Raw genomic sequence first — 10,860 nt, 5'->3', positions numbered from 1 at the left:
CAGTAAGCAGTTCTCAGCTCTACAGACTATACAGGGTAATCGTTTATCTCCTGAAGCCACTCCATCGTGGCAAAGATGTGCTCTCAGTCTTGGAAATTGGGCTATATCAGCTCTCTGGCGTAATACAACTCTGGATGGAGATAAAATATTTGGAGCTCATCATATTCTTGATTCATCAATGAAAAAGGGCATTATTTTCTCATATGGGCACATTTTGTCTTGGAAGCCACGGTATGCATTTTTGTGGGAGTTCTCAATGGATAAGGTGTCAAGCAAAACTGCATTGCCAACTCTAATGGACCTGAGGCATTTCTGGGCACAATTCTGGTCTCAGTCTCATTCCTGGTACAATACTTCGGCTGTTTTCCTCCAGGTACACTATTGTTGCTTGGCAATTGTTTTGGACTGCCCACATTCAGAAACAGTTCTGCAGTTTGCCTGCTACTCTTGCATGTTCAGTTGGACAGAAGCTATTCTCTCTGCAATTTGTATGTCAACTGCCACTAGTGTGTGTGCGATAGTGATCTTGTGTTCTGGAAAAATATCTCAAGAAGGAAGAGATGCAGCAATTTTGTACAAAGTCTTTAAAATTCAACTACCAACGAGCAACACCTCTCATATTTGGGATCCTGGTATTGAATCACTCCTTTTTCCATGCAACTGGCTGAACATAACAGAGCTTGTTCAGATTAAGGGCTGGACTAGTATGACATATAATGGCATCTTCTTGTCTGAATATCCATACATCTTGATCTTCCTTCATGAACAATAGGAGCTTCTACATCAGCAAGGTGTCCAGAGGAATTACAATGCAAAGAAGCTGCTATCTTCACAGAACCATCTTCAGATATGTGAAATGGATATTATCTTCATTACATTTTTACCTCCCTAATATGGTGAATGAATCCTGAAAGATAGTTGTTAATGATAAAAGTTTCTGAAGAAACTTGTCCATTGCTGAGCAATGGTTTTGAGGGGGGAGTAATGTCAGGGACTAGTATGGATATGGAGTAGTGGGTTAGTGGGTGTAAGGGTACTATCGGTATTCCACATATGGTGTGATGTTGTAGTTGGTTAGGTCTATATAAGCCTACCCTTGTATCCCCTTGCAATCAACCAAGAAATATGAACCCTAATTTTATCTTTTATTTCTGCAATTTATCTTTCATTTAGTTTTAGCAATTTGTCTCTTTTATATCGAATTCTCCTTAAATTCTTGTTATTGATGATCCTCTTCCGGTCAGATCATCGGCATCCTGACAACCTGGCGGCCGGCCAGCCTGCTAGCCCCGCTCCTTCCTCCGTCGGCGCCGCCCCGGTCGTCGTTCTCCCCCACCTCTGCAGCCTGCACCGAGCGCGGGCCTCGTCGCAGCTCACTCACACCACCGCCGCCGGAGTCCTCCGCGCCGGTGAGCAAGCAGTCACCACTTCGCCCCTCTTCCCCCGAAGCCGCCCTCCCCCGCACGCATCCATTCCCGGCCGCCTCGGCGACATCTGAATCTCCGCCCGCAGGCCACCCTGCATCTCCGGCTCTCCGCCCGCACACCCTCGACCTCGTGCTCGCCCTCAAGCACAGCCAGATTCCCCCATCCTGGCCTTCTCCTCGACCTTGTGCAGCCGGTGTCCTGCAGAACCAACCTCTTCTGCCCCGACGTCCTCCTCCAGGAGCTCAAGGTGAGCTGAATCACTGAAACCTGGGCATCTTGGTACTGTTTAACTGAAACCTGTGCATGTTGGTATCATTTTAACTGAAACTGTCTGCAGTTTTGTACTCCTGAAATGAAATCAGTGAGTATTGTTAACTGAAATGAAATGGTACTGTAAGGTTGCTAATGAATTCAGAACGATTACCACTGGAGTACAATCAGCCCCAACTTAAAAACAAATGGGACAAACTGAAAAATGACTTCAACATTCATGTACTGTACTCCAGTTCTTCCATATCTGACAAAATGACAAGACTGGAATACATTCAAATGGAACATAGGGAGTATTCAAAATATTCCTGTACATGCAATCAGTTCTTGCATATCTGTTACAGGAATGTGCACCATTCATTTTTATGTAAATGGGAGTAGATTAGTATGAAATCAAATTTTAGGTGAGATCTATGAGATCAGTGCATGAGGACTAAATGCCATAACGGAAGTAACTCACTTGCATAATGAAAAGCAAATACATCAATCAAGCAAAACAATACCTCGATGTTATTTGGTATAGCACTTCTGAAAGATCAATTTTTTGTGCAAAGTGTTGCTGCATGGTAGACCAACTAGACAGCTCTTTATTTCCACACCCTTTTTCTGTCTTGGATTTATATCGGTTGGATTCACAAGCAGCAGACGGTCATTCTGCACCAAGCAACACTGCAGGCATAAACTTGCATACGGTTCACTCCAGCACAAACTCATCAAAATGGCAAGAAACAATAGGACCACAAATGTTTGGGAGCAACTGTTACTGGAACGAGGAAAGCTAGTGGAAAGGATTGATCGAACTTTGCTGTCCCATCCAAGCATACTTATTGCAGTTGCACTTGAGAAGATAAGTGCTGGTCCAACCCAAAACATTGACCGATAGTATGAAGTAGTTAAGTGCTCAACAAAATATGATAACAGTGCATAACAGATAACGAATAAGCTATCCAAATTTGGATAACAACATACATAGGAAGGAACAGTATCAGAAAAGTAGAATGATCAAAGGATATTGATGGGAGACCACGATCAAATTTCGTTGAGCTGCTTGACAGTATATCAAGATCAGCAGACGCGATTAGTACCCTCTGGTTTGTCAATATTCCAACAACGGGGCCTCTCAAAGTTGTTTGCCAGTGGACCTGCATGGAAGATTAAATTGGTTAAGACTTCCTAACTGCACGTGCCTATGATGCTGGTCCATCATAAATCAAAACATTACATAATATATGCTATATGCATGTATCTGAACCATATCTGCTGCAGTAATGCTAGCTACTAGTGTCTCTTGTGAAAAGCAATGTGCAAGCACAAGAACATGGTATGTTCTTGTATTTATAAATCGGCTGTGTAATTGGTGCCAAAGCAACAATCAAGTAATCAACAGCATGCCAATGCAGGTGCAGCTAAACTACAACATTTTGTATATGCACGAATGCATCATTCAAAAATTAGTTGCACCAAATTAATCTGAGGAACATAACCCAGTGAAGAATATGTTCGGATATATTCATAATTTTTCGAACCACGTCATCAAACATGGCCATTAACAATGTTTGGAAGATTGGTGATGGAACCTGAGGAGTGAGTCAGTACAGATAAAGCACCTGAAGAACAGTCTCGTTTGGTTCAACTTGATAAACTTCTTCCCATCAGTTTTTGTTGTAATGGATAGACCATTATCTGTAGATAGCCTGTAACCGTTGAAGAGCTTCGCAAGTCCAATATGCTTTCCCGAGATCACATACAACAATGATGATTCTACAAGGAGCAACACATCAGTCAGCAACAGCTCACCCTAGTTCCACTAACTTTAAATTTCAGAGTAGGTCACTATGTATTATCATTCTAAAAGGGGAGATAATAGATGAGAGTACAACAGTCCAGAGACATACCTAGTGGAGATGAAAATATGCGATCAACCTCGGACTCAAACGTAAACTGCATGTGAAAGAACATTTCATGATCTCTGAGTTTTGTGTGTTTGTTAACAACACCGGTGACAATTTAACCGTGTGCTAAGTGGTTTACAGTTAGGGAAAAGATACCACGGAAAATCTCGACCCACTCAAAAAGGAAGAAAAGAAAAGAAGGAAGAAGCTGTCTCCTGGCCGTGGCCGGCACTGCCGGCAACTCCGGGCCGGCACTGCCGGTGTGCACACCCCGGCACTGCCGGCATCTTTGGCCCGGCACTGCCGGCCTATCTGTCGGTCTGCTGTTTCAGAAAAGTGCCCGGCACTGCCGGCGTCTCAAGGCCGGCACTGCCGGCGTTTCTCCTCCAACGGGCAGAAAAGTAGGTGGGGTATATATACCCCCCTTCACTTACCTTGGAAGGTTGCTCAAACCCTAAGAACTTCATCCTCCATTGCTGAGCCACCAAGAACACCAAAATCGCCAGATCTCCTCCCTCAACCAACCAAATCACTTGTGCTTTGGAGAATCGAAGGAGAAGACCCCGATCTACATCCTCACCGAAGCGTTCTTCATTTCCCCTCTTATGCTTGAGGGCCCCCTTGCTAGTGTTCCTCTTTGGATCCCTAGTTGTTGTTGTTGATGTATGCTTGTTGATTTGTTGTGTTGTTACAGATTTGGGAGCCTCCAATTTGGTTGTGGATGTGTGCCCCAAGAACTTTGTAAAGGCCCGGTTTCCGCCTCGAGGAAATCCCTTAGTGGAAGTGGGCTAGGCCTTCGTGGCGTTGCTCACGGGAGATCTGAGTGAAGCCTTCGTGGCTGTTGGTTTGGCTTGCGTAGCAACCACACTCCTCCAAACGTAGACGTACCTTCTTGCAAAGGAAGGGAACTACGGGAATCATCTCCGTGTCATCGCGTGCTCCACTCTCGGTTACCTCTATCCCACTCTATCTACTATTGCGTTGCTATACCTTGCTTAGTTGATATCCTTGTCATATAGGTAAATTCACTTAGTTGCATATCTAGAGAATTTACCTTTCGTGTCAAGCCTAAATTGAAAAAGAACTAAAAATTGGTTAGCACCTATTCACCCCCCCCTCTAGGTGCGGCATACGATCCTTTCAATTGGTATCGAGCCTCGGCTCTTATTTCGGGCTTAACCGCCTAAGAGTATGCTCGGACGAGGAGCCCTCGGTAGGGGCCGCCAAGTCGGTCTCCGTGGAAGACTTCAATTTATTGAAGTCCTCCATGGAAGCCCAAATGGAAAGCATGAAAAAGATGATTGCCGAGCTTTTGGCTCCGGCCCTTCCCAAGGCTCCTAGTGTAGAGGTAAAAGACACGGGTGTGTTAGATGATGGAGAGGCTTCGGACTTACCCTCATCTACCAAACCCGTGGATGGTGATAACTTAAACACTATCAAATCTACAAGTGCATCTCCTAGGGGAACTAGTGGAGGTGAAAGCTACAATCGAGTAGCTCCACCTTTCCTATCTCCCGATATACCGGTTCCCCTTCCACATTTAAACATTCGGGGTGACCCACCTAAGTTTTCCGTTGATAATTTCGATACTTGGCAATTTGAGTTTCGCTCTCATGTTTGTAGTGCCTCCAATGAACTATGGAGAATCATCTTGGAGGGCTTCAAGCCATACAACCCCGACAAGTTGACTAGAAGAGAAGCCGTTGATAGTCAACTCAACAACACCGCCCTTCACATGATTCAAACTAGTGTGGGGACTCCGGAATTGCATCGTGTCCGGAACTACACCACCGCCAAGGAAGCTTGGGACGGTTTGGCCGCTAGTTGCATTGGAAGTGAGAGCACAAGGAGGAACAAGTATAATGCTCTTAAGAATAAAGCCGAAGGATTCTTGAGGCTACCAGATGAAGATCATGAACTCATGTATGGAAGACTTGTCACGGTTGCCGATGCCTTCCGGCTTATTGGTGCCACCCACATCAATGACTCTTGGATCAAGGAGAAGTACATTGAATGCATGATGCCATTTGCTCCCATTGATGTCAAGACTCTTGTGGGAAGGGAATGTTATTCCTCTCTCACCTCTCAACAAGTCGTGCACGAGATGCAAGCTCTCAAGGTGCTTGAAGAAACCTCTCATGATTCTCGCAATCGTGCTCTTGGAATGGCAAAAGGTTCCAATCTTGCCTTGATGGTCAACTCCGGTGAAGAAGTGATTCCTCAAGAATCTTATAGGGCATCTTGGAGTATGTCCTATCCGGAAGATTTGCAATGCCACTACCATGATCACATGGCCTTCCATGCAAAATCCTTTTGGGTTGATCCCTCCAAGGCCAAGGAAGACAACATCAAGAGGAACAACAAAAGTGGTTTCACTAGCTTTGGTCCAAAGACAAGATCTTGCTACAATTGTGATGACAAGCGCCACTTCATTGCCGAATGCCCCTATGAAAATAGAGAGCTTCATAATGGAAGGCTCATTCCCAAGGACAAGAGCAAGGACACCAAGGGCAAGTATTCAAAAGCCCCCAACAAGAAGTTCTACAACAACAAGACCAAGAAGGGCAAGAGGCCCTCAAGAGTTGTGCTAGTTACAAGGGAAGAATATTCATCCGATGAAGTTGAAAGTTCTAGTGGTGATGAAGATGAAGAAAGCTCAAAGGAATTGGCCGCCATCGTCACCACCAACATACCCTCTTCATCTCTCTTTGAATCTCCCAATGAGAACCCTCCTATCAAGAATGCACATTGCTTCATGGCAAGGTCCTCCTTGGACACATCTATCGTGCTATTAACTCAAGAAGAGTATACCTCCGGTGATGATGATGTTGATGATGAAGAAGATGCATCCTCCAATGGATTGGTCGCTCTTGCCTCCCTCTCCACTAATTCTTCATCACCAAGTGAATCCCCCAATGAGGTCATCCTTGTGGAGGAAGAAAGTTGCCTCATGGCTAAATCCTCCGAGGTATCATCTCCTAACCCCTCTATGCCTAACATATCTAGTGAACTAGGGGTTGATGATGCTAGTCTAAAAGTGAAACAAGAAATGCTTGATTTTGATGATTTCATTCTCAACCTACAAGGTAACACTAAAAAGCATGTTTCAAACCTCATGATTCGTTTAGCTCAACAAAGTGCTATGCTTGAGAAAAAGGGTCAAATAGAGAGAGAAGACTCTCTCGAAATCCATGCTCTCAAAAATGCTCTTGAGGAATGTCAAGAAACCATAGCTTCTCTTGAAGAGAGGTTAGAAAATATTGAAGAGCCTCAAGATAAAATTAACAAGCTCACTAAAGCTAGAGATCTTGCTAGGGCTAAGAATAAAGTGTTTACAAAGGAAAAGGCCCAATTTGGGGTTGATCATGAAAAACTTGTGAAGGATCTAGATGAACTAGACAAAGCTCACAAAGCTTTGAAGAGTGAATACACTCTCCTATCCAAGTCGTTTGAGCAACTTCAAATTAGGCTTGCTACATATGATGTGCCTAGTTCCTCTACTCCTCTATGTGATCATGCAAACATTGTTGAGGAAAATGCTAGGTTGAAGGATGAACTTGCTAAGGCCTCCTCTCCCCAAAGTAAACTTTCTTTGGATGATCTTTTGAGTAAGCAAAGATCAAACAATGGGAAGGAGGGCCTTGGTTTTAATGCCAAGGCAAAGAAGGCAAACAAGCAAAAGGCCAAGCCCGCACAAGAAAAGAAGAAAGTCGTCACTAATGGTGAAGCCTCCAAGGGCAAAACCATGAATGATGATGATGCGGGAATTGCTAACCCTCACTATGTTTTATTTAAAGATTATTATGGTGATGTTTATGCTAAATATGTTGGCCCATATGATGGTTATGTTGCTTGGTCTATTTGGGTCCCAAAGACCCTTGTTGCTAACAAAAGAGGACCCATTGCAAAATGGGTACCTAAATCCAAGAATTGATCTCATGTAGGACTATGCCGCCGGAGGTTCAAAATGGGTACTTGATAGTGGATGTACAAGTCATATGACCGGCGGCAAGAACCTCGTCAAGGAGTTGAGGCCTAACATTAATGATATCACCGTCTCCTTTGGCGATAATTCTACATCCGAGGTATTGGGTTTTGGCAAGGTTGTGGTTGCACACAACATTACTCTTGTGGATGTCATGCTTGTCAAAACCCTTGGTTACAATTTGCTTTCCGTTTTCGCCCTTGGCAAGATGGGTTTCGCCGTCTTTATTGATAATGATATTGTGGTCCTCTTGTGGAGCAAGACTCTAAAAGTCGCATTCGTTGGGTATCGCGAACACAACTTGTATGTGGTGGACTTTTCGGGGACCACCACGTCAAGTGCGATGTGCCTATTCGGAAAGGCGGACGTGGGTTGGTTGTGGCATCGCCGCCTAGCCCATGTCAACATGAGAACTTTGCAAAGTCTTCACAAGGGGAACCATATTGTGGGACTAATGGAAAATGTGTCTTTTGCCAAAGATCGTGTTTGTAGGGCTTGTGTTGAAGGCAAAATGCATGACTCTCCGCATCCAAGCAAGACCATTATCTCTTCCAAGAGGATCTTGGAGCTCCTTCATGTGGATCTCTTTGGTCCCGTTACTCATGCAAGTCTTGGTGCGAAGAAACATTGCTTGGTGATTGTCGATGACTACTCAAGATACGCTTGGGTCTACTTTCTCAAGACGAAAGATGAGACTCAACAAATATTCATTGACTTTGCTACCGAGGTGCAACGCCAACACAACCTCCTCATTATGGCAATAAGAAGTGACAACGGCTCCGAGTTCAAGAACTACACACTCAATGATTTTCTTAGTGATGAGGGAATTCGTCATCAATATTCCGCTGCTTACACCCCTCAACAAAATGGTGTTGCGGAGAGGAAGAACCGGACTCTTATGGACATGGCAAGGTCTATGATGGCGGAGTATAAATCCCGCTATAACTTTTGGGCCGAAGCCATCTCCACCGCTTGTCACTCCTCCAACCGGCTCTATCTCCGCAAGGGCTTGAACAAGACTCCATATGAAATACTCACCGGGAACAAGCCTAATATCTCATACTTCAAGGTGTTCGGGTGTAAGTGTTTCTACAAAATCAAAGGAGTTCGTTTATCTAAATTCGCTCCTAAAGCTTTGGAGGGTATATTTGTTGGTTACGGTGCCGAATCTCACACTTATAGAATCTTTGATGTATCCTCCGGGATTATCATTGAATCTTGTAGTGTGAAGTTCGAAGAAAATGATGGCTCCCAAGTGGGGCAAGTTGATGTTTGTGCAGGTGATGAAATACCTCAAGATGCCATAGTAAGAATGGGTGTGGGATTTTTCCGCCCCATTGAGGGACACGGTGTGGCGTCTCGGGAAGAACTATGCTCTACCACGGTGGAGCCCTCATCTTCTCAACATCAACAAACCTTACCTAGTGAAGCAAATGATGCACCAACCCAAGAACAAGAACAAGACTCTCCCTCTTATGTGCAAGATCAAGGACAAGATCAAGGTCAAGATCAACCTATCACTCACAATGCCTCCAATGAGGAACCAATCAACTCTTGCCCTTCTCCGAACATTGTTCAAGATCAAGCACATGAGATTGAGCAACCCCAAGCAATTGAGGAAGCTCAAGTTCAAGGTCAAGACGGGGACCCAAATGATCAAGTTGATCAAGTGACACCTCCAAGGCCTAGAAAGACCAAGGAGGAGATCGAGGCCCGTCGTCTAGCAAGAAGAGATAGGAACCTCGAGCTTCGTGGACACACTCATGACAAGGTTCTTGGTGATGTTAGGGCAAAGGTTTCCACAAGAAGGCAATTGGCGAACTTTAGCCATCATCATGCTTATATCTCCTTAGTGGAACCTAAGAAAGTATTTGAAGCCCTTGAAGATTCGGATTGGTTGGAAGCTATGCATGAAGAACTCAACAACTTCAAGCGCAACAAAGTGTGGACTCTAGTAAAGAAGCCTAAGGAGTGCCGCAATGTTATAGGCACTAAATGGATTTTCAAGAACAAGCAAGATGAGTTTGGAAATGTTGTGAGGAACAAGGCAAGATTGGTGGCTCAAGGGTTCTCTCAAGTTGAGGGTATTGACTTTGGAGAAACCTATGCTCCCGTGGCTCGCCTTGAGTCCATCCGTATCCTTCTTGCTTATGCTTCGCATCATAACTTTAAGTTACAACAAATGGATGTGAAAAGTGCTTTTCTTAATGGTCCTTTGCATGAAGAGGTTTATGTTAAGCAACCCCCGGGGTTCGAGGATCTCAACTTTCCTAACCATGTCTACAAGCTTGATAAAGCACTTTATGGTCTCAAATAAGCTCCTAGAGCTTGGTACGAGCACCTTAAGGAATTGTTGGTAGACCGTGGGTTTGATGTTGGGCTAATCGACCCCACTCTTTTTACTAAGAGGGTCAATGGGGAGCTTTTCGTTTGCCAATTATATGTTGATGATATTATATTTGGATCTACTAACAAACCTTTCAATGATGAATTTTCAAAGCTTATGACCGATAGGTTTGAGATGTCTATGATGGGAGAGATGAAGTTCTTCCTTGGTTTTGAGATCAAGCAATTGAGGGAAGGAACCTTCATCAACCAAGCAAAATATCTCCAAGACATGCTCAAGAGGTTCAAGATGACCGAGATGAAGGGTGTGGCCACTCCTATGGTTACCAAATGTCATCTTGCACTAGATCCCAATGGTAAAGAGGTGGATCAAAAGGTATATCGCTCCATGATTGGATCCTTGCTTTACCTTTGTGCATCTAGACCGGACATAGTGTTGAGTGTTGGTGTGTGTGCAAGGTATCAAGCTTCTCCTAAAGAGAGCCACATGATGGCTCTCAAAAGAATCTTTCGATATTTGGTTGATACCCCAAGATATGGTATTTGGTACCCCAAAGGCTCAAGTTTTATTCTCAATGGTTATACCGATGCGGATTGGGCGGGTGATAAGGATGATAGGAAATCAACTTCCGGGGCTTGCCAATTCCTTGGTAGGTCCTTGGTGTGTTGGTCTTCTAAGAAGCAAAATTGTATATCTCTCTCCACCGCCGAAGCCGAATATGTTGCCGCCGCAAGTGGATGCACTCAATTGTTATGGATGAGGCAAACTTTAAAGGAATACGGTGTCATTTGTGACAAAGTGCCTCTATTATGTGACAATGAAAGTGCCATCAAGATTGCCTATAATCCGGTGCAACATTCAAGAACGAAGCATATTGAGATCCGGAATCATTTCATTAGGGATCATGTTGCCCGGGGTGATATTGAGCTTATCTATGTT

At 44.3% G+C, this 10,860-nt stretch overlaps 1 pseudogene; it reads right to left on the bottom strand.

Annotated features, from left to right (window-relative positions):
* Window positions 1-2,184: 2,184 nt before the first annotated feature.
* Window positions 2,185-3,644, bottom strand: LOC124706603 (annotated as a pseudogene).
* Window positions 3,645-10,860: the final 7,216 nt, after the last annotated feature.

The sequence above is a fragment of the Lolium rigidum genome, chromosome 1 (genome assembly GCF_022539505.1).
Source record: "Lolium rigidum isolate FL_2022 chromosome 1, APGP_CSIRO_Lrig_0.1, whole genome shotgun sequence".
Taxonomy (NCBI): domain Eukaryota; kingdom Viridiplantae; phylum Streptophyta; class Magnoliopsida; order Poales; family Poaceae; genus Lolium; species Lolium rigidum.
The sequence above is the reverse complement of the archived record's forward strand: the minus strand, read 5'-3'. Positions and strand labels throughout refer to the sequence as shown.